Raw genomic sequence first — 24788 nt, 5'->3', positions numbered from 1 at the left:
AAATTAGGCTTTGCTCTTATCATTTTGCTTTCTTAGGTTGTAGAATTAAATTTCAACAGCTTCTTTTTGATCAACTTTTAAGTTTATATTAAGACTTGTTAATTATGCTCTTTATTTTATCTATTCTCTAAAGAATTAGAAAACCATCGATAATACATCTTTGCTTTTTATCATTGTTAACCAAGATCGGCTATAATACCTTAGTAAAACCCCTGCTTAAATCTGCTTGGACCAAATATTTGAAAGGAAATAAGGGACAAGAGCCTCCTTCCCCCACCCTTACATCTTTTACATTTTGGAAGACATGTGATATTACTACATGAATCCATCACTTTGTACCTATATCTCAGGATGGTGATAACTCAAGTTCTGTGGTGAGGATGCTTTATCTTACCTCTGAATATATGAGCTGTTGCCCCAAGAGGGATGCATGTGACATAATATGATTCGTATCTCAAAGAATGCTGTATTTCCTTGAAATATTTTAAACAGTATAAAATTATGACTATCACAATGAAAATAAATTGCTTAGAAAGTAAAATTCTCATGAAATAACCGCATCTCAAATAATGGTATCTCTTTATGCTCACAGTTCCACTTAACCCTCTTGCCTTTCCATTTCAGTTAATGAATTTCAATCCCCTTGCCCTGGATTGCAAAGCACTGCATGACCTAGTAACTGCCTACCTTTCCAGGCTCATTTGGGACCACTTTCTTTGTCATCAAGTATACTCTAGCCAAAATAACTTTATTCGATTCTAGGAGAAACCCAAAATCAGTTCCCCCTGAACAGGCTTGACTTAGAACTTTGCTTCATTCCTCTACATCTTTCCCAGGCATGTCTCACTTCTAGGTGAGACCTTTATTCAATACACAGACTAAAATGGCCCCCAATCTCCTCTAGATGGGACAACCTGATACTTTCCCTATAAATATGTATTTGCTCACTGTTTGCTTCTCTTAACCAGAATCACTATTTCCATTCTACAGATATGGAATTGGAAGTCCAAAAAGGGTAAAAAACTTAAAAGGCCCACAGCAAATATGAGCTGTGTCCAGTTTCAAAAGCTATGTATGCTATCTACTCTGTCATCTCCATTATGGTGGAAATAATTATTACCTTCCAAACATGTCCATGTGAATATGCTCCTTCACATGCCAAAAGGGACTCAGCAAATGTGATTAAAGTTAAGGACTTTGGGATGCAGGTATTATCCTGAAATATCCCCATGAGCTCAATCTAATCTCATAAATCTTTAACAGTGACAGAAGAATCCATCAGAGAAATGTGATAGAAGAAAGAGCAGAGATTCAAAGCATGAGAGGGATTCAATCACTATTCTTGTTTTGAATATGGTAGAAGAGAGCCAAGTAATATAGCGATATCTAGAATCATGGGATGTCTCTCAGCTTACAGCCAGCAAGGTACAACCGGCCAGGAACTGGGGACCTCAGACCTATAACCACAGGATCTGCAGTCTGCCAAGAACCTTGGAAAAGTTTGAGCAAGGAAATAAGTTTTTCCTTAGATCCTCCAGGAAGAACACAATCCTCCCAGGACCTTAGTTTTTAACCTGATGAAACCATGTCCTACTTCTGGCTTACAGAAATATAAGGTAATAAATATGTGTTGTTTAAGTTGCTAAATTTGTGTTAATTTGTTATGGTGGCAATAGAAAACTGATACAACCATATTACTTTACCACAGATATGTCTAGGAGGGAAGCTGAAGATTATGAACCACTACATTCCAAGTAGAAAGCTGTTAAATCAGGGGCCTTTGAAAGGAAAAAGATAATGGGCATTTAGTAGAATGGACAAGAGACCCAAACTGATATGGCTTTCTTTGAGCCATGTATCCTATGCTGGCTCAGAGATGAAGGCAGAGAAATCCCTCACACACACTGTACAGGTACTATAAACTGGTATACCCTTTTTGCTATTACTATTAAAAGAATTTCAAATATTCATCATATTTGAAATAAAAATCCATTTTTAAAATGTATCTCAAATTCATATCTGAATCATTGAACACTTGCATGTGCCATGATATTTATCATCGTGCTATTGATGAGAGCATGACTCCTATAATGCTCCAAAGTAGAGAATCTCCATAATGGAGAATGGAAATATGCACATAATTTAAATGTGAAGTTGTACAGGATAAAACATTGTTATACATACAATATGCTACTGTACAAAAAATTAACAAGCACATGCATAAGACAAATATGGGAAAAACTGTGTTTATAGTGGTTGCCCTTGGGAAGTGAAGTAATTATCTGTTTCTACATTCAGTGATTTCTAAACTTTAACAATTAGACTGTAAAAAAATGAAAGTGTGGGGCGCCTGGGTGGCTCAGTCGTTAAGCGTCTGCCTTCGGCTCAGGTCATGATCCCAGGGTCCTGGGATCGAGTCCCACATCGGGCTCCCTGCTCGGCAGGAAGCCTGCTTCTCCCTCTTCCACTCCCCTGCTTGTGTTCCTGCTCTCGCTATATCTCTCTCTGTCAAATAAATAAATAAAATCTTTAAAAAAAATGGAAGTGTGTTTATTTCAGGAGAAATCTAGATGATGTTAATGAAAAGGCAAGTCCACTAAAACCTGGAAATAATATCAATAAAGGGGTGGATGAGGGCGCCTGGGTGGCTCAGATGGTTAAGCGTCTGCCTTCGGCTCAGGTCATGATCTCAGGGTCCTGGGATCGAGTCCCGCATCGGGCTCCCTGCTCCTTGGGAGCCTGCTTCTCCCTCTGCCTTTCTCTCTCGCTCTGTCTCTCATGAATAAAAAAAAAAAAAAAAATCTAAAAAAGTAAAAAAATAAAGGGGTGGATGAGAGTGAGGACATACAGAGTTTAGTGGTTCATTTTGTATTGCTGGATGTTACCCTTGAAAGTAGCTAAAAATTAGGTTGTCATTTAAATAGGCCCCACCACGGGCGCCTGGGTGGCTCAGTGAGTTGAGCATCTGCCTTTGGCTCAGGTCATGGTCCCAGGGTCCTGGGATCGAGTCCCGCATTGGGCTTTCTGCTCACGGGGAGCCTGCTTCTCCCTCTCCTCCCAGCTCAGTGCTCTCTCTATCTCTCTCTCTAATAAATAAATAAAATTAAAAAAAATAAAAAAAATAGGCACACCAATTTTGAATACCTCCTGTGTGATAGGCTGAATAGTGTCCCCCCCCGCCCCCAATATCCATGTCCTAATTTCTGGAACCTGTGGATGTTACCTTATATGGTAACAGGGAATTTGCAAGTGTGATTAATTTAAACACTATGAAATGAGTAATTTACCCTGCATTTTCTGGGTAGGCCCAAATGTATCTACAGTCATCCCTATGAGAGAGAGGTAGAGAGAGAGTTGAGGGCAGAGAGAAGAAAGATGATGTGAAATGAAAACAGGGAAAGATGAGGTGATGGGAGTGGGGCCATGAGGAGGACAGCCTCTAAAAGCAGGAAAAGATAAAGAAATGGATTCTTCCCTAGAGCTTCTGTAAAGAGTGTACCTTGTTGACACCTTGATTTCAGCCCAGTGAAATCCATATCTGACTTCTGGCCTAGAGAACTATAAGAGAATAAATGTGTGTTATTTTAATCACCAAGTTTGAGGTAATTTGTCACAGAGCAATAGGAATGTAATTCATCTGCCAATGAGAAAATAACTATGAAACACTGAAATTATGTAAGAAGTAAATAGCAAAGTAAATTTGGGGTTAATTTTTTGGGTGTTTGTGAATTAGTCATTTGTTTTGTGTAGTTTTGTGGTGAACACATACACAGGTGACTGCAGATGAGTCACGTAGTCATATACTTATAAAATTTCCTACCCTGAGGGACCTGTGACTTGCTTCTAACCAATAGAATATTTGGCTAGCAAAAAAATCATCTTGTTGGCACACTCTAGAGAATCACCTGCTGGCCTTGAAGAGGAAACAGCCATGTTGTGAACATGTGAACAGCTTATGAAGGGGGCCACTTGATAGGGGATTGCAGGTAGTTTTTAGTATTTGAAATCTCCAGCTGACAAGCAGTAAGAAGCCAGGCTCATAGTCATAGAGCTGAAAGAAACTGAATTCTGCCCATAACCTAATGAGTTTGGAAGTGGATTCTATCTCAGTCAAGCTTCCAGATGAGAACACATCTGGCCAACCACTTGATTGCAGCCTTAGGAGATGCTGAGCAGAGGAACAAGCTAAGTTATGGAGGATTCCTGACCTGGAGAACTGTGAGCTTATGTAATGTTTATCATTTTAAGTTGCTTTACTTCTGGGTAATTTCCTACATCAGCAATGGAAAACTAAAATAAGTTTCTAGTTCATTTGGTGGGGGGAATATCTTATCATAGAGAAAAATCTACTAAATGATGAGAAAATAGTATGATATTATATGGATTTTAAAATAGCAACCATGAATATAACAGGGGAAATGCTTAAGATATAAAATATGAAATGAACACACAGGAAATAAAATTCTTTGGTTAACAAAAAGGAAATGCACAGAAAATAATTTACAACAAATTACCAGTTTTTAGATTTAGGTATTTTGTTGCTATTATCATCGTGGTGGTATTTTTTTTTTCTCTGTTGACTATTTTCCTGTTATTTATGATTTTTTTACAATTTTTTACAATTTTACAATAAAACCCACAACATTATAAATAAAATTTTAAATAAACATTATAACAACTTAGGCACAAATAAGTAGTCTTTTGCTTTGACTTAATTTAATTATTGAGAAGTTGCTGTCTATCAAACAGTTCTGGCATTCTGGGTACAATGATAAAAGAGCAGCAAAACCCCTGTTTTTATGGATATTATATTCTTAAATTATCTTGACTTTCCTAGTGAGTCACAAATTCAGGTTTTTCTTTCTTTTTTTTTAGAGCACATTGTGAAATTATTACCGTAGTTTACTGGCATTGTCACATTGACACTTGGGTTATGCATGCCAAGATTCATTTGCTCATTGAAAAAATTTAGTTTGATTTGACAGTATGTCAGGTACAGTGATGGCTGAGGGAAGATCAGTGAACAAACAAGTTCCATACTCTTACAAGTTTGTATGACTTCAGGTGAGGTATATAATAAAGAAGCAAACAGATGAACAGTGAGGTATCACTTGTATAGTATTGTATGTATAGTATCATTGTACGCAGTGATAAGTGATAAGCAGAAAAATAAGACAAGGTGAGTGGCATAGAGAACCATGGAGTGATTGAGTTGCTATATTAGTTACAATATTCTAGAAAAATGCGCTCAATAGTGATATTTGATCAGATCTAAATGAAGTGAGTGACTAAAGTAAGTGCTTATCTGATAGAAAGGCATGTGGACAGAAGCAAAAGCAAATGCCCAGTCCTTCGGTTAGGAGTGTGCTTAGGAAGATAGATGAGAAGCAAGAAGACAGTGCAGCTAGAGTTTCATGAAGGAGAGAATGAAGAGTTGGGGTATAATTTTGACTGGTATCCAAAAGGCAGGTCATGGGGGTATCTGGGTGGCTCAGTCGGTTATGTGTCTGCCTTCAGCTCAGATCATAATCCTGGAGTCCAAGGATCGAGCCCCAAGTCTGGCTATCTTCTCAGTGGGGTGTCTGCTTCTCCCTCTCCCTCTGCCCCTCCCCCTGCTCCTTCTCTCTCTCACTCTCTCTCTCAAATGAATAAATAAAATCTTAAAAAAAAAAAAGGCAGGTCATGTGTATTTGCCACAAGCTTGTGTCAGGAGAATGTCACCTCTCCTGCTCTTTTCTATAGTATAGTCCACAGAGAGCTTGCTCATCTTGATATTCTGTAGTATAACTCAGGTCTACTACACTGATGAAATTTTGCTGATTGATTCTAGCACTGTGTACTCTGGGAAGCAGAGGAGGTGGGCTCAAGAAAGAAACAGCAAGGTTGAAGAAGGGACTTTGTTGTTTGTTCTCTACTGCTTCCTATTTACTGCTGGTGGACTTCCTGCTTGCTCATGTTTCCTGTGAACATTACCCCAGAAAGGCTTCTTCACCTGGACAGCAGCAATTCCCTCCTGTACCAGCAACTGTATCCTGTTTACAGTTTTTCCAATGTTTTCATCACCAGATTTGTTGAGCCGTTCCACTGGGTCCCTCTTCTAGCTCAGAGACACCATCGCTAGCCAAACAATGCTCTATTCTTTTCATACATCTGAATTTCATTTCCTCAAAACACCATCTAAGTGTTTACGTTTTAATTACTCCTACCTGTGAAGCTATTTTGTAATATGATTAACATTTGCAATAAGTTAACTTTAAGTAAAGCTGGTTACCCTCCATAATGTGGGCCTCTCCCAATTGTTGAGGGACTTCAGAGTAAAACCTGAATTCCTGGAGAAGAAGGAATTCTGTCTCAAAGCTGTAATATATTTATCAATAAAAATATATATTATATTGTTTCTGTTTTTCTAGAGTATCCTGACTCAGGTACTGCCTCTTTCCTTTTTTCTTTCAGCCCTAGGTGTGTGGGCTGCTTTCTGCTACCTCTGTGATAACCCTTGTGTAATCTCTTTATACCTTTTCAGTTACTTATTTAATACTTTATATCTAGTTCTTTACATTAAATGCTCTCTGTTCAAATACCTAGTGTGGTTTCTGTCTCTTGATGGGACTCTGAATGATGCTTTCTTGTAAAGACTTTGGGTATTATTCAGAGTGATTGGAAGTTATTGGAGAGATCTTATGAAATGAGAATTTCTCCTCTCTCTACCTCTAACAAGTAATCTAACATCAAAACTGTGATGTCTATTGTCCATGCCCTTAGCATATCCATACTTTCTCCTTCAGCGTCTTTTCAAGTTCACTATGAAGGGGTAGTGGTATCCACACAGAAGCCCCAAAATGCTCTAATTGAACAGAATGTCAAAATAAACTGATAAGTGTTTATTTTTGTCTTTCTTCCTCCAGCCATAGTTCTATTCTGCTTCTAGATCTCCTTCCTTTCAATGTATTATCATAGACTATTTAATATTTACTAACTTCTAAATGTACTATATCATTTTCTCTAGAGAAAATAACTGTTCCTCAACACTTCTGATTATCTTAAAATATTACAGTATTATAAATTTTTAAGCTTTTTTACTATGTAATCATTAATATTTTATTATATTTTAATATGCTTTGATATACATGTTGCATTTATTGCTTGGCTCATGGGACAAAATAAACTATTACACAGAGTATAAGAAATCCAAACAAATTTCATTTTTAAAAAATTGTACAGTTTCAATCGTTAAAACAAGTATTAAGCATAGTCATTCTCCTAAATCTGTCTGTTGTTCAAACTGTGTATAAAAATCACTCATGCCTCAGTGGATAAGATTATGTAATTAAAATGCAAATTTCAGTATAGGTCATGGCTCACTGAGTAGTTAAAAATAACTTTAAATGTTATCATGACATTCCACTGTATGTCAATTTGTCGGAATATATTTTGAGACTTCACAAATTTATTCTTCCACTAGATTTCTAATTTCATTTTTTAGAATGAAAATGAAAATGAACAAATCAGGAATGTTTTCAAATTTGGTGAAAGAAAATTATCTCTCAATTCCTTGTTATTGTAAATGGCATGACTCTCCTGCTATGAGGATTGTAGGCACTCTAATCCAGAAACAATTAATCTCCTTCAAGTTTAATAATATCAAGTGCTCTTTTTCTGTATTTCAGAAATATGTTGGTATTTTTTCAAAATATAAATAAGGGTTAAAGTTTAAACTTGAAAGTTTAAGAATTGCTATGTCACAGAAAAGTATATATCCTATCTAGATTTTCTTATTTTTTTGTGTAATAAACTATATATGTGATTATTTTTGTTTTATTTTTCATTTTTAAGCTAATAAATAATATCTAAATATATGTTCATTAAAAACAAGTCAAACACATAAAATATATAAAATAAACATGAAAGTGGATCTCTCCATCAGCTCCAATGCTTTTTTTTTTTATTTTTTTTTTTTAAGATTTTATTTATTTATCAGAGAGAGAGAGACAGAGGCAGGCAGAGGGAGAAGCAGGCTCCTTGCTCAGCAAGGAGCCCGATGTGGGACTCAATCCCAGGACCCTGGGATCATGACCTGAGCCGAAGGCAGACGCTTAACCGACTGAGCCACTCAGGTGTCCTTCCAATGCTTTTTTAGAGAACATTCAAGATTAACCATCTCAATAGATAACCATCCTAAAACTTGAAAAAGGAAAGAAACCTGTGCACATAGGCATAAAAGACTCCAAACGATGAAATCATTGTGTGTGAATGTTTATTTTTGAACTTTTATTTCTGCGCATATAGAACTATTTGAGTTTGTTGCTATTATAATCCATAGAATGATTGTAAAAATTTATGTAACCATTCCGTTATTGATGTCACAATTGTTTTGTCTTAATTTTTCTATTATATGTAATCTTTTTCTGTTCACAATATCCTTTAAAAACGATTAGTATTGTGCCAAATAATATTGATATATAATACAAAACCACCCTCCAAAAACTATAACAATTCACACTCACCAAGAGTATGAGAATATCTGAATATTTAAATGATTAAATTTTATTTTTTAAAGATTTTATTTTAAATGATTAAATTAAAAAAAAACAAATATATCAGTTAACTGATGGTATCTGTGCTTCAAAAAATAACTGTATTCACCAGTTCATTAAGGTATGAGATAATATAGCTAAAATGTACTTTCTTACATTTTCTATGTCTCTATGTATTTCACTTGACCATAATGAAATAATAAGTCATCGAATTCATATTTTTTATTTGGATTTTTGAATATAATTGCAATTTATCATTGCCTTCTTACAAGAAATACAATCTTGGTGATAAATACACAAGCTCAAGGAAGACATTCTTTTGTTCCAAATCTCAAAATCAAGATAACCTAAACTCAGGAAATTTTGAGCTATTGATACCACTCTACACGTCTCATCACAAGCTTAACTTCACCCAAGTCTTTCATATACATTCTATATACAGAAATTGTGGATTTGAATTTAGTAGATTAATACTTGGAGACTCACCTGAAACTCCGCAATTTTTCCATCATTACCATCAGACACCTACTCATGGATTCTAATCTTGTACTCAGATTTTGATAAAAAGGCAAGATCCAACTTTACGCTTTCTAGAATAAACATGCTTTAACTTCACTAATGGAGAACAGATGGAATGTAAAAGATTAGAACAGGAGTCACTAAGAAAATAAGAATCAAAAAATTAAAAATAGAACTTCCCTACCATCAGTAATTGCACTACTGGGTATTTATTCAAATAATACAAAAACATTAGTTCAAAAGGATATATGCACCCCTATGCTTATCACAGCATTATTTACAATAGCCAAATTATGGAAAGAGCCGAAGTATCCATTGATAGAAGAAAGGATAAAGATACATAATGAAATATTATTCAGCCATAAAAAAGAATGGAATCTTGCCATTTGCAACTACATGGATGGAGCTAGAGAGTATAATGCTAGGCAAAATAAGTTAGTCAGAGAAAGACAAATACCATATGATTTCTCTCATATATGGAATTTAAAAAATAAAACAAATGAACAAAAGGAAAAAAGAAAGAAAGAGATAAACAAGAAACAAACCCTTAACTATAGAGAACAAACTGATGTTACCAGAGGTGGGTGGGGGATGGGTAAAATAGGTGCTGGGGATTAAAAAGTAAGTACACTTATCATGATGAGCACTGAGTAATGTATAGAATTGTTGAATCACTATATTGTACACCTGAAACTTATTGAACAATGTATGTTAACTATACTGGAATTAAAATAAAAACCTTTAAAAAAATACGAATCATAAGAAAGATGGAGCAGCAACATTAACATCAGAAAAAATAGACTTTAGGCTAAGAAATATAGAAAAGACATCTCATGATGACAAAAATATCAGTATCTTACTAATATATGGCAATTATAAATGTAGAAACCTAGTATATAATGAACAAATGACAAAACTAAAATTTTTTTTAAATGATAGTTGGAGAATTAGACATTATCATAATACTTGATAAAACAACTAATCAAAAAGTCGGTAAAAATATATAAGACTTAAATAACACTATCAACCATTTTGACATACCTGACATTTGAAAAACATGTTTTACCCCAAATCAACAGAGTACATGCATACGTTTTATAAACATATATGTATTATGTTCCAGGATAAACTATAACATAAACCTCAATGAAATTTAAAGATTTGGAATCACATGAAATATGCTCTCTGACTAAATCTATATTATTAGAAATTAAAAACAGTAAGAAACAGGGAAGATTCAAAAACATTTGGAAATTAAACACTTCTCTAAACTACCATGGTTAGAAGAATAAATCACTAATAAAGTGACAAAATATTGTGAGTGTATTGTAAATGAAAATACAACATATCAAACTTGAGGAGAGTCAGTCAAATACTACTTAAGAAGAATTTAGAACTCTTAAAATATATATTAGAGAAGAATAATGAATTTTTGTTAACAACTTAGATTAAAATAAAATGCATGCATTTCTAGAAAGACCTAAATTACCAAGTCTTACTCAAAAAAGAAGCAATGGCCTGAATAGTCCTATCCTTTCAAAAGAATATAAATTTTAGTTACAAACCTACAAATAAATAAAACTCCTGGTCTAGATAGCTTAACTGGGGGAATTTTGCCAAATACTTGAAGAAAAAGTAATCCCAGTGCTGCACAAACTTTTTCAGAAAATTCAAGAAGAGTGAATATTTCCCAACTGAATCTCTAAACCTACAATTACTCTGATATTAGGTCATATAAATCCCTAAATATTTGGAAATTAAACAACACTCTTCCAAATATTTATGGGCAAAATAAGAACACAATAATAAGTTAGAAACTATCTTGAATGAAGTAAGTGAAAATATAGCACATCAAATTTAATTTCACATAAAGGCATTAAAAGAAGAGAAAATTACAAACCAATATCTCAGAAACATATATGCAAAAATTCTTGACAACTTTTTTGAAAATTGAATCCAATAACATATAAAAAACTTAAACCATTTTGATCAAGTGGGGTATATCCAAAAAATGAAAGATTGGTTTAACTTCTGAAAATAAATTAATATAATACACCATATTAATAGACTACAAGGCATTTGACAAAATCTAGCATTCATTCATGATAAAAACTTTTCAACAAAGTCATAATGAAAGGGATTTCTTCAACATGATGAAGGGCCTATCATACTTAATGTTGAAACATTTAATGCTCTCTCCCAAAGATCAGAAACAAAGTATGAATGTCCACTCTCACCAAATGTAGTGTGCATTTTACTGGAGAATCTTACATTGCCATAAATCAATAAAAGATAAAATAAAATGTATCTATGTTGGAAAGGAATAATTAAAAATATATTTATTCACAGACAAACATGATCATCTATAGATCCTAGAAATTAGAATGATTTTTGCAAGATTAAAGAACACAAAATCAAAATAACAATCATTTGTATCTCTACTACATTAGCAAAGAAAAACTAGAAATTGAATTTAAGAAATGTTAAAATGTTTATACCATCTAAAAATTATGAACTACTTAGGGATAAATCTGGTAAAATATATACAACATCTATGCACTGAACAATAAAAACTATTTCTGAGAGAAATTAAAGAAAATTTAAAAAATGGAGAGATATGCCCAGTGCAAGGATCTCAAAACTCAATATTGGTAAATGTCAACTTTCCTAAATTTAGTTACAGATTCAAAGCAATCCCTATAAAAATCTAAATACCCCTAAAAATAGAGCGGCAATTTGATTTTTTTTTAAATGTAGAAACAGCAAGAGCTTCAAGTAGCTAAAATAATTTCATGTAAGAATTACATAGCTGAGGAACCTAAACTCCTGATTTCATGATATTAAAAGGCTACAGTAACTGAGATGGTGTGATATTAGTGTCAAAATATATAAATAGACCGGCTCAACAAAATTGAATGTCCAGAAATTCATCTGCACATAATTATCAATTTATTTTTTGATAAAAGCATGAAACAATTCAATTGATAAAGAATAGTATTTTCAACAAACACTGAAACAATTAGTTATTAATTTAAAAATAACTTGCCTCTCTACCTCAGTCTTAAAACAAGCATTAGCACCAAATAGATCAAAGACATGAGAGAACATTATAAAACAAAAATATCTTAAGAATAAACATAGGTGAAAATTATTGTTTTGGATTAGTCAAAGATTTCTTTTTTTTTTTTAATATTTTTATTTATTTTTTTGACAGAGAGATGGAGCCAGAGAGCACAAGCAGAGGGGGCCATGGCAGAGGGAGAAGGAGAAGCAGGCTCCCCACTGAGCAGAGAGCATGATGCGGAGCTCAATGAGGGGCTCGATCCCAGGACCCTAGGATGATGACCTGACCTGAAGGCAAACATTTAACTTACTGAGCCACCCAGGCACCCCTAGTCAAAGATTTCTTAAATATAATGCCAAAAGCATGATCCATTAAAATATGATAAATTGGACTTCATCATAATTAAGAACTTCTAATTTGGGGCAGCATATTTGAATACACACTTCACAAAAGAAGATATATCGATGGCAAATAAGCACATGAAAAGATGCTCAACATTATTAGTCATTTGAGAAATGCAAATTAAAACCACAATGAGAGATCATAACTGGTCTTTCTATTAGAATGCCTAAATCTAAAAACTGACCATACCAGGAACTCTTTTTACACAGCTAGTATGACAAATGGTCAGCTGGGAAAACATACACCCCAATATTATCCAGCTATTCCGTGACTAGTATTTTACCCCCCAAAATAAGAGCATATGTCAACACAAAGACTTGTCCAAAAATATTTATAGAAGCTTTATCTGTAGCACACTTTAGTGTAAGTTTTGCTTGCAACAGAACAAATGTACATTACCAGGTGAATGGATGGTTATGTAAGTGGTGGTATAGTCAACAATGAAATATTACTCAGTAATAAATGGAATGAAGAACTGATGCATAAGGTAACAAGGACAAAACTAAAAATAATTATGCTATGTGAAAGAAGCCAGACGAATAATTATACATACTGATGATTTCATTTATATAAAATTCTGGAAAATGTAAACCAATCTGCAGTGGCAGAAAGAAGGCTGGGGATGAAGTAAGGGTGGGATTGAGGGAGGATAAGATTAGGCACCTCCCCTGGCTATGCACAAGCTGTCTCCTCTCAAGCTGGATTTTGTATTTCCCAAATTGGAATGTGCAAGGATCTAAATGTCATTTTAAGTCTGGAAAAGTAATAGAGAGTAAATCCTGAGGAGAATTCTTTATGAGCATTTCTTTGTGAGGCAACTTCTACAGGTGAAACATTGCTGCAAAGAAAGTTCATGGAAATTTGAGCTTTTACCTATTCGTCCTTGGCTGTAACTGTCCAAATGATCCCATCCCATATCTAAGTGTTCCACTGTTTCCCCATCAGTGCCTTCTCCTTAATATAAAATTCTGTGTACACTGTATAATATATATTATCTTATCCTATCATCCTATCATCTACTGATTCATCAATGTATTTTCCTACCAGTTAAACAACTCTCTTCCAAGATTTCTAAAATGTAGTTAATTTTATCATTATAGTAACTAATTTTTGTGCATAATTTGGTGTGTGTTCAACTGTAAAATACTTTTTGTCCTCTTTTTCCTATGAAACCTCTGCCATTTTCTTTTCACACTGATTTACAAGCTAGTTGCTTTTACAAGAATTCATTTATAAGGAAATACTAATTTTGAGGAGGATTCTCCTTTAAATCATAGAATGCCATGATATTTTATCACCAAGTATTATAAAATGGACTAAAACAATAACCGGTTCATTATCCCCAGATTATGTGACTCTGTTTTGTTGTCAACATTTATAAAAGTTTTCTTTCCTATTGAAAAGAACCTGGGTTTTGAAATCCAAAATAAAAACAAATTGCCATCTCATTAATAGAATATTTTGCTTAAAAATGACACACAGGGGGCACCTGGGTGGCTCAGTCCGTTAAGCATCTGGGGTCCTGGGGTCCTGGGGTCCTGGGATCAAGCCCCAAGTCAGGCTTCTTGCTCAGCGGGGAGTCTGCTTTTCCTTCTCCTTCTGCCCCTCCCCCCCTTGTGCTCTTTCTCTCTCCTTCTCTCAAATAAATAAGATCTTTTAAAAAAAAAGGATTAAAAATTATACACAGATGCACACATTTCAAGGAAGCTTAAATGAGTGAAGGAAATACACATCTCATTAGATTATAAATCTTAGGCTAGCTGGTTTCAAATGATGCCTGGGGCAGGACCAGACAATGAGTAGGTCTGAGCAGACAGGCTGCCCTGGGAATGTGAGTTGCCAATTTCAGGGTCCCTGTGTTGCTGGAGAAGAGGCACTGGAACTAGATCAAGTTAAAATACCACAAAACTGACTGTCTTACCAACATTCAGCTGTTTTTCTTGAATATAGGCACACCTCATTTTATTTTGCTTTGCTTTATCATGTTTTGCTTTGCAGGTACCACAGTTTTGTTTTTTTTTTTTTTTTTTTTTTTACAAATTGAAGGCTTACAGCAACTCAATGTTGAACAAGTCTCTCAGTGCTATTTGCTCACCTTGTGTATCTGTCAAATTCCGGTAGTTCTTGCAATATTTCAAACTTTTTCATTATTGTTGTATTTGTTATGGTGATCTGTGATCGATGACCTTTCATGTTACTATGGTAATTATTTGGAGGCTCCACACACTGTCCCCATATAAGATGGAGAACCTAATCAATAAATGTTATTTCCGGGGGCACCTGGGTGGCTCAGTCATTTAAGCATCTGCCTTTGGCTCAGGTCATGTTCCTGGGGTCCTGGGATCAAGCCCCACATTGGGCTCCCTGCTCAGTGAGGAGCTTGCTTCTCCCTCTGCCTGCAGCTCCCCCTGCTTGTGCTCGCTCTCTCTTGCTCTCTTTCGAATAAATAAATAAATAAATAAATAAATAAATAAATAAATAAACAAATAAAATCTCTAAAAAAAATGTTACTTGTGTTCTGACTGCTCCATTGGCCAGGCTGTTCCCCCATCTCCCTCCCTCTTCTCAAGTGTTTCTACAGTTTGAAACACAACAATCTTCAAATTAGGCCAATTAATAACCCTACAATGGCCTCTAAGAGTTCAAGTGAAAGGAAAAGTCACACATCTCTCACTTTAAATCAAAAGTCAGAAATGACTAAGCTTAGTAAGGAAGGTATTTCAAAAGTAATAGGCTGGGGGCACCTGGGTGGCTCGGTCATTGAGCGTCTGCCTTCAGCTCAGGTCATGATCCCAGGGTCCTAGGATCGAGCCCTGCGTCAGGCTCCCTGCTCAGCGGGGAGCCTGCTTCTCCCTCTCCCATTCCCCCTGCTTGTGTTCCCTCTCTCACTGTGTCTCTCTCTGTCAAATAAATAAATAAAATCTTAAGAAAAAGTGAAAGTTAGATAGGCTGAAAGATATGCCAAATAGCCAACTTGTGAATGCAAAGGAACAGTTCTTGGAGGAAATTAAAAGTGCTACTCCAGTAAACACACAAATGATAAGAAAGTGAAACAGCCTTATTGCTGTTACAGAGAAAGTTGTAATGGTCTGAACAGAAGATCAAACCAGCCAACGCTTGCTTAAGCCAAATCTTTATCTAGAGTAAGGCCCTAACTCTCTTCAGTTCTATGAAGTGAGAGAAGTAAGCAAACTGCAGAAGAAAAATGTGAAGGTAGCAGAGGTTGGTTCATGAGGTTTAAAGAAAGAAACCACTTCCATAATATAAAAGTGCAAGGTGGAGCAGCAAGTACTGATGTAGAGGCTGCAGCAAGTTATCCAGAATATCTAGCTAAGATAATTAATGAAGGTGCCTACACTAAGCAACAGATTTTCAGTGTAGGTGAAATGGCCTTTTATTGGAAGAAGATGCCATCGAGACTTTCATAGCTAAAGAGGAGAAGTCAATGCCTTGCTTCAAAGCTTCAATGGACAGGCAGACTCTCCTGTTAGAGGCTAATGCAGCTGGTGACTTTAAGCTAAAGCCAATGCTCACTTACCATTCTGAAAATCCTAGGGCCCTTCATAATTATGCTACCTCTATTCAACCTGTGCTCTATCAATGGAAAAACAAAAGCTGGACAACAGCACATCCGTCTACAACATGGTTTACTGAATATTTTACACCCACTGTTGAGGCCTACTTCTCAGGAAAAAAGTATTCCTTTCAAAGTATTACTGCTCATTGACATCTGGTCACCCAAGATCTCTGATGGAAATGTACAATGAGATTAATGTTGTTAGTATGCCTGCTAACACAACATCCATTCTGTAGCCCTTGGGTCAAGGAGTAATTTTGACTTTCAAGTCTCCTTATTAAAGAAACACATTTCATAAGGCTATAGCTGCCACAGATAGTGATTTCTCTGATGAATCTGGGCAAAGTAATTGAAAACCTTGTGAAAAGGATTGACCATCCCAGATGCCATTAAGAACATTTATGATTCATGGAAAAAGGTAAAATATCAACATTAAGTAGAGTCTGGAAGAAGTTTATTCCAACCCTCATGGGTGACTTTGAGGAGTTCCAGACTTCACGGAGGGAGTAACTACAGGCAAGGTGGAAATAGCAAAAGAACTAGAATTAGAAGTGGAGCCTGCAGGTGTGACTGAATTGCTGCAATCTTGTGACCAGACTTGAACAGATAAGGAGTTGCTTCTTATGGTTGAGCAAAAAAAGTGTTTTTTTGAGATAGATTCTACTCCTGGTGAGAATGCTGTTAAAATTGTTGAAACAACAAGAAAGAATTTAGAATGTTACATAAACTTAGTTGATAAAGCAGCGGAGGGTGGGGGGTGTTGAGAGGATTGACTCCAATTTTGAAAGAAGTTCTACTGTGGGTGAAATCCTGTTCAATAGCATTACACCCACATGAACATCACATGTAACAAAGAAATCATGCATCAAAGGACAAGTCAAATGATAAATCAAACTTCACTGTTGTCTTATTTTGAGAACTTATTACAGTCACCCCAACATTTCACAAACATCCCTTCCCTAATTTGTCAGCAACCACCAACATTGAGGCAAGACCCTCCAATCCAAGTCAGATTATGACTTGCCGAAAATTCAGATGATAGTTCACAATTTTGTTTTGATAGTTCACATTTTTACCAATAAAGTTTTTTTTTAATTATGGTATGTACTTTTTTTAGACATAATGCTATTGCACACTTAATAGATTGGAGTACCATGTAAACAACTTTCATTTGTCCTGGGAAACAAAAAAAATTCATTTGACTCACTGTATTGTGATATTCACTTTATACTGGTGGTCTGGAACTGAACCTGCAATATTCTCAAGGTGTGCCTATAAATGTTCCCTGGGTTCAGCAAGCCTTTGGTGAATTTTCAAAGTTGTGAAAAGTTTATTGGGACCATTTCCACAGCTTTTTGTTGCTTTTACAGAAAAGCAAACTTTTGGATGTCCTTAATCCTCTATCTTCTTTGATGCTACTCCAAAAATGGATTTTTAAAGTGTTCTTTAATTTCTAGCTCTCCCAACACAATTAGAGACAATTAGTCACTCTTCTCCCTGTTGTCACCAGCATTCTATAAATTCTCTCTATATATCTATAATTATGTATCCAAATTATTATAACTAGACAAGATGAATGCTTCTATAAGATAAACTACCTGAGATAACATTTTATTTATTTTGAATTAATATAATTTTTAATGTATTCAAACTATTATAATTTAATGATACTATTTCGCATAGTGCCTGATATAAAGGGAGCTCATTATATTAATATTTTTATGGTGAATTAATCCTCCTTAACCTTTCTCCTTGGTAATCACAGAAGATATTCATTGTAAAATGTTATTTTTATGAGAATAATGAGGTATGCTTCACAGTGAAGGAATTTTAGTTAATAATGATTAAAAATGGTGAATACAGTAAATTATTACATAGAGGATTTAAGTATATACAGCAGTGTGATATAGGTCTGCTCATCTAAATGATCTCTAATTTACTGAGTAAATCATCACAACATAATTTTATACCTCTCTGAGTATCACTGTTTAACAGATACTTAACAGATACTTAACAGCAAGACCACTGTCACCCCTTTCCATGCTTTTTCAGTAAACATATCAATTGAAACTGAATTTCAGTGCATTTTTTTATAAATAAATTGGATCAAAATCATAATACAGAAAACAGATGGTTATGGTCTAGATGCACAGAGAAAATGAGAAAGTTACTCCAAATAAAAAAGTGAACTAGGAGATACACAATTGTAATTTCAAGCCTAGACAATAATTAAGATTAAACCAAATCCCAATAGCCTTGGTTTAATATAATTTTTAACTTATTTGATTCCCAGACATTTTAATAATAAAAATGGTTTAGAGTTTATTGAGGTATAATGACATAAACAAATAGCACATATTTAAAGGGTAAAGTTTAATAAGTTTTGCCATATTTATGCATCCATAAATCCATCACTACAATCAACATAATGAACATATCCATCACCACAAAGTTCCTCTATAATCCCTTTCTGTTGCCACCACCCCCATTTCCCAGGCAACTGCTGATTTGCTTTCTGATTCTGTACCTTAATTTGTAATTCCTAGAATATCATATCAATAGAAGCATGCGGCATATACTCTATTTTTGGAGGGAAGAGTACCTGGTTACTTTCACTCAGTGCAATAATTTTGAGATTCATCTATGTTGTAGCATTTATCAAGAGTGTGTTCCTTTTTACTGGTAAGTAATATTCCATTATATAGATATGACACTAAATGTCCATTCGTCTTTTGGAATTTGAGTTGTTTCCAGTTTGGAGCTATTAACTTATAAAGCTACTATGAACATTTGTGAACAAGTCTTTGTAAGAACACATGCTTGCATTTCCTAGGAGTGGACTGGCTAGATCATATGGTAGGCGTAGATTTAACTTTTCATTAGCTGCTAGACTCTTCAAAGTGTTTGTGCCATTTTATATTCCCACCAGCAGTGTATAACAATTCCACTTTCTCCTTGCCAATACTTAGCATGAACAGTTATAATTAGCCATTCTAGTGTATATGTAGTGGTATTTCATTGTGTTTTTAATTTGCATGTTCTTTATGGTTTATGAGGTTGAGTATTTTTTCATGTGCTTATTTGATATTTGGGTACATCTCTGGTGAAGTGTCTTTTCAAATTTTGACACATTTTCTTTTATTGAGTTTTTTTTTCTAAATATTCAGTTTTCAGTTGTTAAAAAATATATTCTAGAGGCAAATCCTTTATTAGATATACAATTTGCAAATATTTTCTTCCAGTCTATGCCCTGTATTTTTCTTTAAGAGTCTCTTTTGAAAAAATGAAGCTTTAAATTTTGAGGAATTCTCAGATTTCATTTCATTTCTTATTATTTAAAGACATTCCCAAAGACCTTTACCTTGAGGTGTCTACCAGAAGCATGATATGTAAGGAGCTAAGGATAGAACAAGAAATAATACCTTTATCTTTAGGAGTTTACAGTTGAGTTTGGGCTGGGAGAAGGAGGATGGGTTAATGGAGAATACCACAAAATGTGATAAATACAGTAAGAAAGAAATGTTGAAGATCCTGTAGAAACTTGTTGTTTAAGTGTAAAAATAAAAACCTAAAATTTCTAGACATAAACAGTGGATCATTTTTTACTTTTGTTAATCTTGAAATGAAAAAATCTTTCTAAGTACAACACAAATCCTATGAGCCATAAAAGTCTTTTATGCTGGGGCACCTGGGTGGCTTAGTCGGTTAAGGTCCAACACTTGATTTCTGCTCAAGTCATGATCTCAGGGTTGTGAGATCAAGTCCTGTGTCAGGCTCTGCAGTTGGCATGGAGCCTGCTTAAGATTCTCTCTCCTGGTGGCTCAGTCGTTAGGCGTCTGCCTTCAGCTCGGGTCATGATCCCAGGGTCCTGGGATCGAGCCCCGCATCGGGCTCCCTGCTCAGCAGGGAGCCTGCTTCTCCCTCTCCCACTCCCCCTGCTTGTGTTCCCTCTCGCTGTCTCTCTCTCTGTCAAAAAAAAAAAAAAAAAAAAAAAAAAAACCTTAAAAAAAAAGATTCTCTCTCCTCCCCCTACCCCCACTTGTGTTCTCTCTCTCTCTAAATAATTAAATAAATAATTAAATCTTTAAAAAAATTTTTTTGCTAACTTAGGCCACACAGAAATACAAGGGGTGAATTTCCTTCGTGTATTGTGTATGCAGTACTAACAAATAAAAAAAATGGAAGAAAATAGAAACATATTCAAAATTTGAAGATGGACCTATAAAAGTATAAACTAATGTCACTTAAAGATGCTCAACCTCGCACATCTTAGAAATGCATTTTAAATAGCAAGCACATAAATTTTTCCATTTATTCCAATAGTAAAGACTGAAAGCCAAAGGATGGCGAATAAATAACTGTAGTCTGAGGTGATTCCTATATGCAGAATTGCAAAATAGAACTTGTATTGGGAACAACAGAGCTAACACACATCTGAGCTCAAAGCAAAACAAAACAAAATGCAATTTCTTGTTGCAGGAACTGGATAGGGAACTTAAATCAACAAAATGATTGGAAATTGAAAAGAGAGGGTTCTCCAGGGAAAGGCATAAGACTTAAGCACAGGAACTTGGGAATGAAATCCTCACAAGGGGAAGGAGGAAGGAGACTAGACCCTAATACTTTTCAGATTCAACACCTTCATCAGATTATTGTGTATCTTCTTGAGATTTTTTTTCTTTTTTCTTTTTTTATTCCTTTAAAAGAATATGTTTATGTATCATTTCAACCCCTTTATTAAAACACAGTGGCTTACTTTGTTCCCTATTCTTCACTTTGCTATTGCCACTTAATAAACTTTCTTGGATAACCTTCTATACTAGTACCAACAGAACTAGCTTATCCTTTTAATGGTTGCACAGTATTCCACTCATTGGATATTGAGGTCATTTCAGATCCTTTGTTGGTGTGGGTTTGTTTCTATTCACCCTGCTCAGGAGTTAGCTTGGTTCTTTAATCTGAAGACTCAAGGAAATTCTTAGCCATCATCTCTCTTCATACATTGCCTTTCATATGTTTTCTCCAGTCTTTCTGCAGATTTTATTTTTTAAAATTTTTTTTAGTTTCTCATTCTAAAGTTCATGGCTTACATTAACTTTTATGTTTTTCACCCCTTTCTGTGTGTGCTGTGTTCTGATGACATTCTCTTTCAATTCATCTTCATCTATTCTATTGTTCAATTGGTTAATTGATTTTAATTTTAAATATGCTCTTTTTAAAATTTTTTAACTCCTATTTGATTCTTTTGCAAATCCACATTTTTTAACACCACATCCTGTTCTTGACTTATAATTTCCTTCCTTTACTTAAAAAGCACATGATAATTAAAAATAGTTTTAGATTTTTTGGAAGGGAACTGGGTGGTGCAGTCAGTTAAGTGTCCAGCTTTTGATTTTGGCTCAGATCATGATCTCAGGGTTGTGAGATTAAGCCCCATGTCAGGTTCTGTGCTGGACGTGGAACCTGCTTTAGATTCTGTTTCCTTCTCCCTCTATCCCTCCCCCACTCAAAAAATAAGTTTGGATTTTTTTAATCTCTAAATTATGTTTTCCCCTATCGTGGTCTATTTACTCAATAATTTAACATTTTGAATTCAAATCTCTTCTTTAATGAGAGTAGTTTTATTGAAAGTCTCATGCATTCTGGTTTGTGGGAATGTCCCTACAGAGCTAAGTTCTAACTCTGGCCCCTGTTAGACAGTAGTGATATCCCCCAGTCCCCTTTATGTTTTATTTTATTCTAATTTCTCCGGTTGGGGTAGCTGTACCACATGATAGCACAAATTCAAAATCGAATCCTACAGAAAGCAAAAGTCTTCTGTTCAAGTGGGTGACATCCTTTCTTTTCTTTTTTGAGACCTAGGACATCAGGGATATGAGGGGATATGATTTTCATTCATAACACTTGAATATTTTAACATATGCCTAAATTATTCAATCAAAAGCATATGTATAAACATATATCTTTATATCTAATCAAAGTTTCATAAAACTTTACATGAAAATTAAGTTAGAAAAAAATTTGAGATTCAAGCAAAACAATGTGGTTTAGTCCAAGATAAGAGTGCTATTTGAATGCTAAATATGGAGGAGAAATGAGATTATATGTGTTTTCAAATTTTCATTCATTAAAGTGGTTCACATTTTATTAAATAGGGAATGTACCTTGGTCTCCTAATGCACTGGTATCAAGTTATGCAGGTGAGTTTTCCAATAGTGTGTATATATGAATATTGAACTATAAACAAATTCTATTTCCTGGAAGTCTTCATTTCCATGATGGAAAGTAGTAAGGTAAAAATCTATTAACTCTTGCTTTCAGTTTTTAAAATGCCAAGAAGAATTCATTATGATTTTAAAAAATGTTAAATGCTAAGAGATTTGAAATAAAATTTTGGTATAATAATATTAATAGGCTAGCAAATAAAAAGCTATGAATACTAATGCTTACCTACATTTATTATATATGTGTGGGTTGGAATATTGAACAGTTTTATTATTTACTTTATATTTAAGTTTTTTCCAGATTCTTTTTTACTTTACCATTATTCAAAACCTAGATAAACGCAGAGGTGGCAAAGAATGCCAATTGAGGGAAAATGTAGGAAGTGTCAAATGTAGTTGTCATCATAAATAAAGAATAACCGTGGGGTTATTAGGATTATGAAATATTTATAGTAACATAAATTACACTAATTATTAATACTTCACATGTTGAGGTTAGAAAGGGCAAGGATGGATGATAACACAAATATTAGAGTCATTCTTAAACATTCATCATTTATATTTTTGGCAAGAATTCCACAAATGAATAGATCTACATTTTATGTATCTGACTATAAAACAGCTATGTTTACTGATGGGCATTACAACCTTCCCCAGTGGCTGATGTTCCTTTCTATTTGAATAATTTCTCATTAAGGAATTTTCCCTCCACTACAGCCCTATAAGCTTGTTAAACTGTATTTCCTATGTAACGTCCTACTGGCATCAGAAGCATCTGGGATGGAATGAGAGCCACAGTGGGAGTTTCCCAGTTATCATCACAGAGTGGATCAGTAGCTCTGGGCTAGAGCCCTGTTCTCTGCACCTCAAACAAGGGCTGAGACATAACCACAGTGGAATGTCATGAGACACATGACACATACGTCTCTTCAACTTCTGCATCTACCTAAAACATCAGCATGACTCAGGTGTGAGGACCTGAGGCTAGGAAACAAGGTATGCCTATGGCTGGAGAGACACAGTTCAGAGCTTTGCAGACATATTGAGCTCTCCAGAGCTATTTTCAGTAGTGTTTCAGTCACACATAACTTTGTGGGCTAGTCTGGGCTAGTGGCACCATTAATAATATAAATTATACAAGAACATAAATTCTGTATTCTAAAGAACAAATTTAAAATTTTAACATATTAATGTTAATAATGGCATATATTGAGAATTTTATGTTTGTTATTTAATCTACAAAAATAAACATGTAAGGTAGTTGCACTTTTAAAATATTACCGATGAACAACTGAGGTTTGAGAAAAGTAACTTAGTTTCATAAGATGATTATTTAAAATTTCTACCATTGAAATTAACTTGTGATTGACCTACCATTTATAAATAGATAACTTAGATGTTTAGATTTTGATCAATGGTTGCACATTGAGGTTGATGTTAACGGTAGGAAATGCATGGCCAACCTTTGCTTCTCCACCATCATATGAACCTGACACATGGCTGACTTGTGCGAGTCCAAAACTGAGCCTATACTTACTTTCCTCATTCAAACAAATATTTTTATAATGTTTATGAGGCAATGCAAATTTAAGTTCAGCTTAGTAAAATTGTAAGTAGAATCAATTATTGTTTTCTATAATCAATTATTTTATTCTATAATCAATTATCAGTCTATAAATCAACTAAATTCTTGGCTAGATTAATCAGACATCATTTTCATTCTATGCATTCATTTAGACTCCTGTAAAATACCGTCATCTAATTTTGAAAATTCCTTCTAACTTTTAGATCAATTAAACATATGTCTCCCATATAAAAATAGATATTTGAAGGGGCACATGAACCCCAGTGCTTATAGCAGCTGTGTCCAAAATAGCCAAACTATGGAAAGAGCCCAGAGTCCATCAATGGATGAATGGATAAAGAAGATGTGGTGTGTGTGTACACACACACACACACACACACACACAATGCAATATTACTCAGCCATCAAAAGGAATGAAATCTTGCCATTTGTAATGATGTGGATGGAACAGGAGTGTATTATGCTAAGTGAAATAAATCAGTCAGAGAAAGACAAATGCTATATGATTTCACTCATGTGTGAAATTTAAGAAACAAAACAGGTGAACATAGAAGAAGGGAAGGAAAAATAAAATAAAATACAAACAGAGATGGGCGCCTGGGGGGCTCAGTTATTTAAGCGACTGCCTTTGGCTCAGGTCATGATCCTGGAGTCCCGGGATCGAGTCCTGCATCAGGCTCCCTGCTCAGCGGGGAGTCTGCTTCTCCCTCTGACTCTCCCCCCTCTCATGCTCTCTCTCTATCATTCTCTCTCTCAATAAATAAATAAAAATCTTTAAAAAAATAAAAACAGAGAGAGAAGCACACTCTTGACTATAGAGAACAAACTGAGGGTTGCTGGAAGGCAAGTGGGTCAGGGGATCAGGTAATTGGATGAAAGACAT

General features: G+C 34.8%; 1 protein-coding gene across 1 annotated transcript in view; it reads right to left on the bottom strand.

The window, feature by feature from the left end:
* Positions 1-24788, bottom strand: part of SNTG1 (syntrophin gamma 1) — a 703456-nt gene that overhangs the window by 99695 nt on the left and 578973 nt on the right. The window lies entirely within an intron of this gene.

Source organism: Leptonychotes weddellii, chromosome 4 (assembly GCF_054177405.1).
Source record: "Leptonychotes weddellii isolate Sample4059 chromosome 4, ASM5417740v2, whole genome shotgun sequence".
NCBI lineage: Eukaryota > Metazoa > Chordata > Mammalia > Carnivora > Phocidae > Leptonychotes > Leptonychotes weddellii.
Note: the sequence above shows the minus strand (reverse complement) of the source record. Positions and strands in the feature narration are given on the sequence as shown.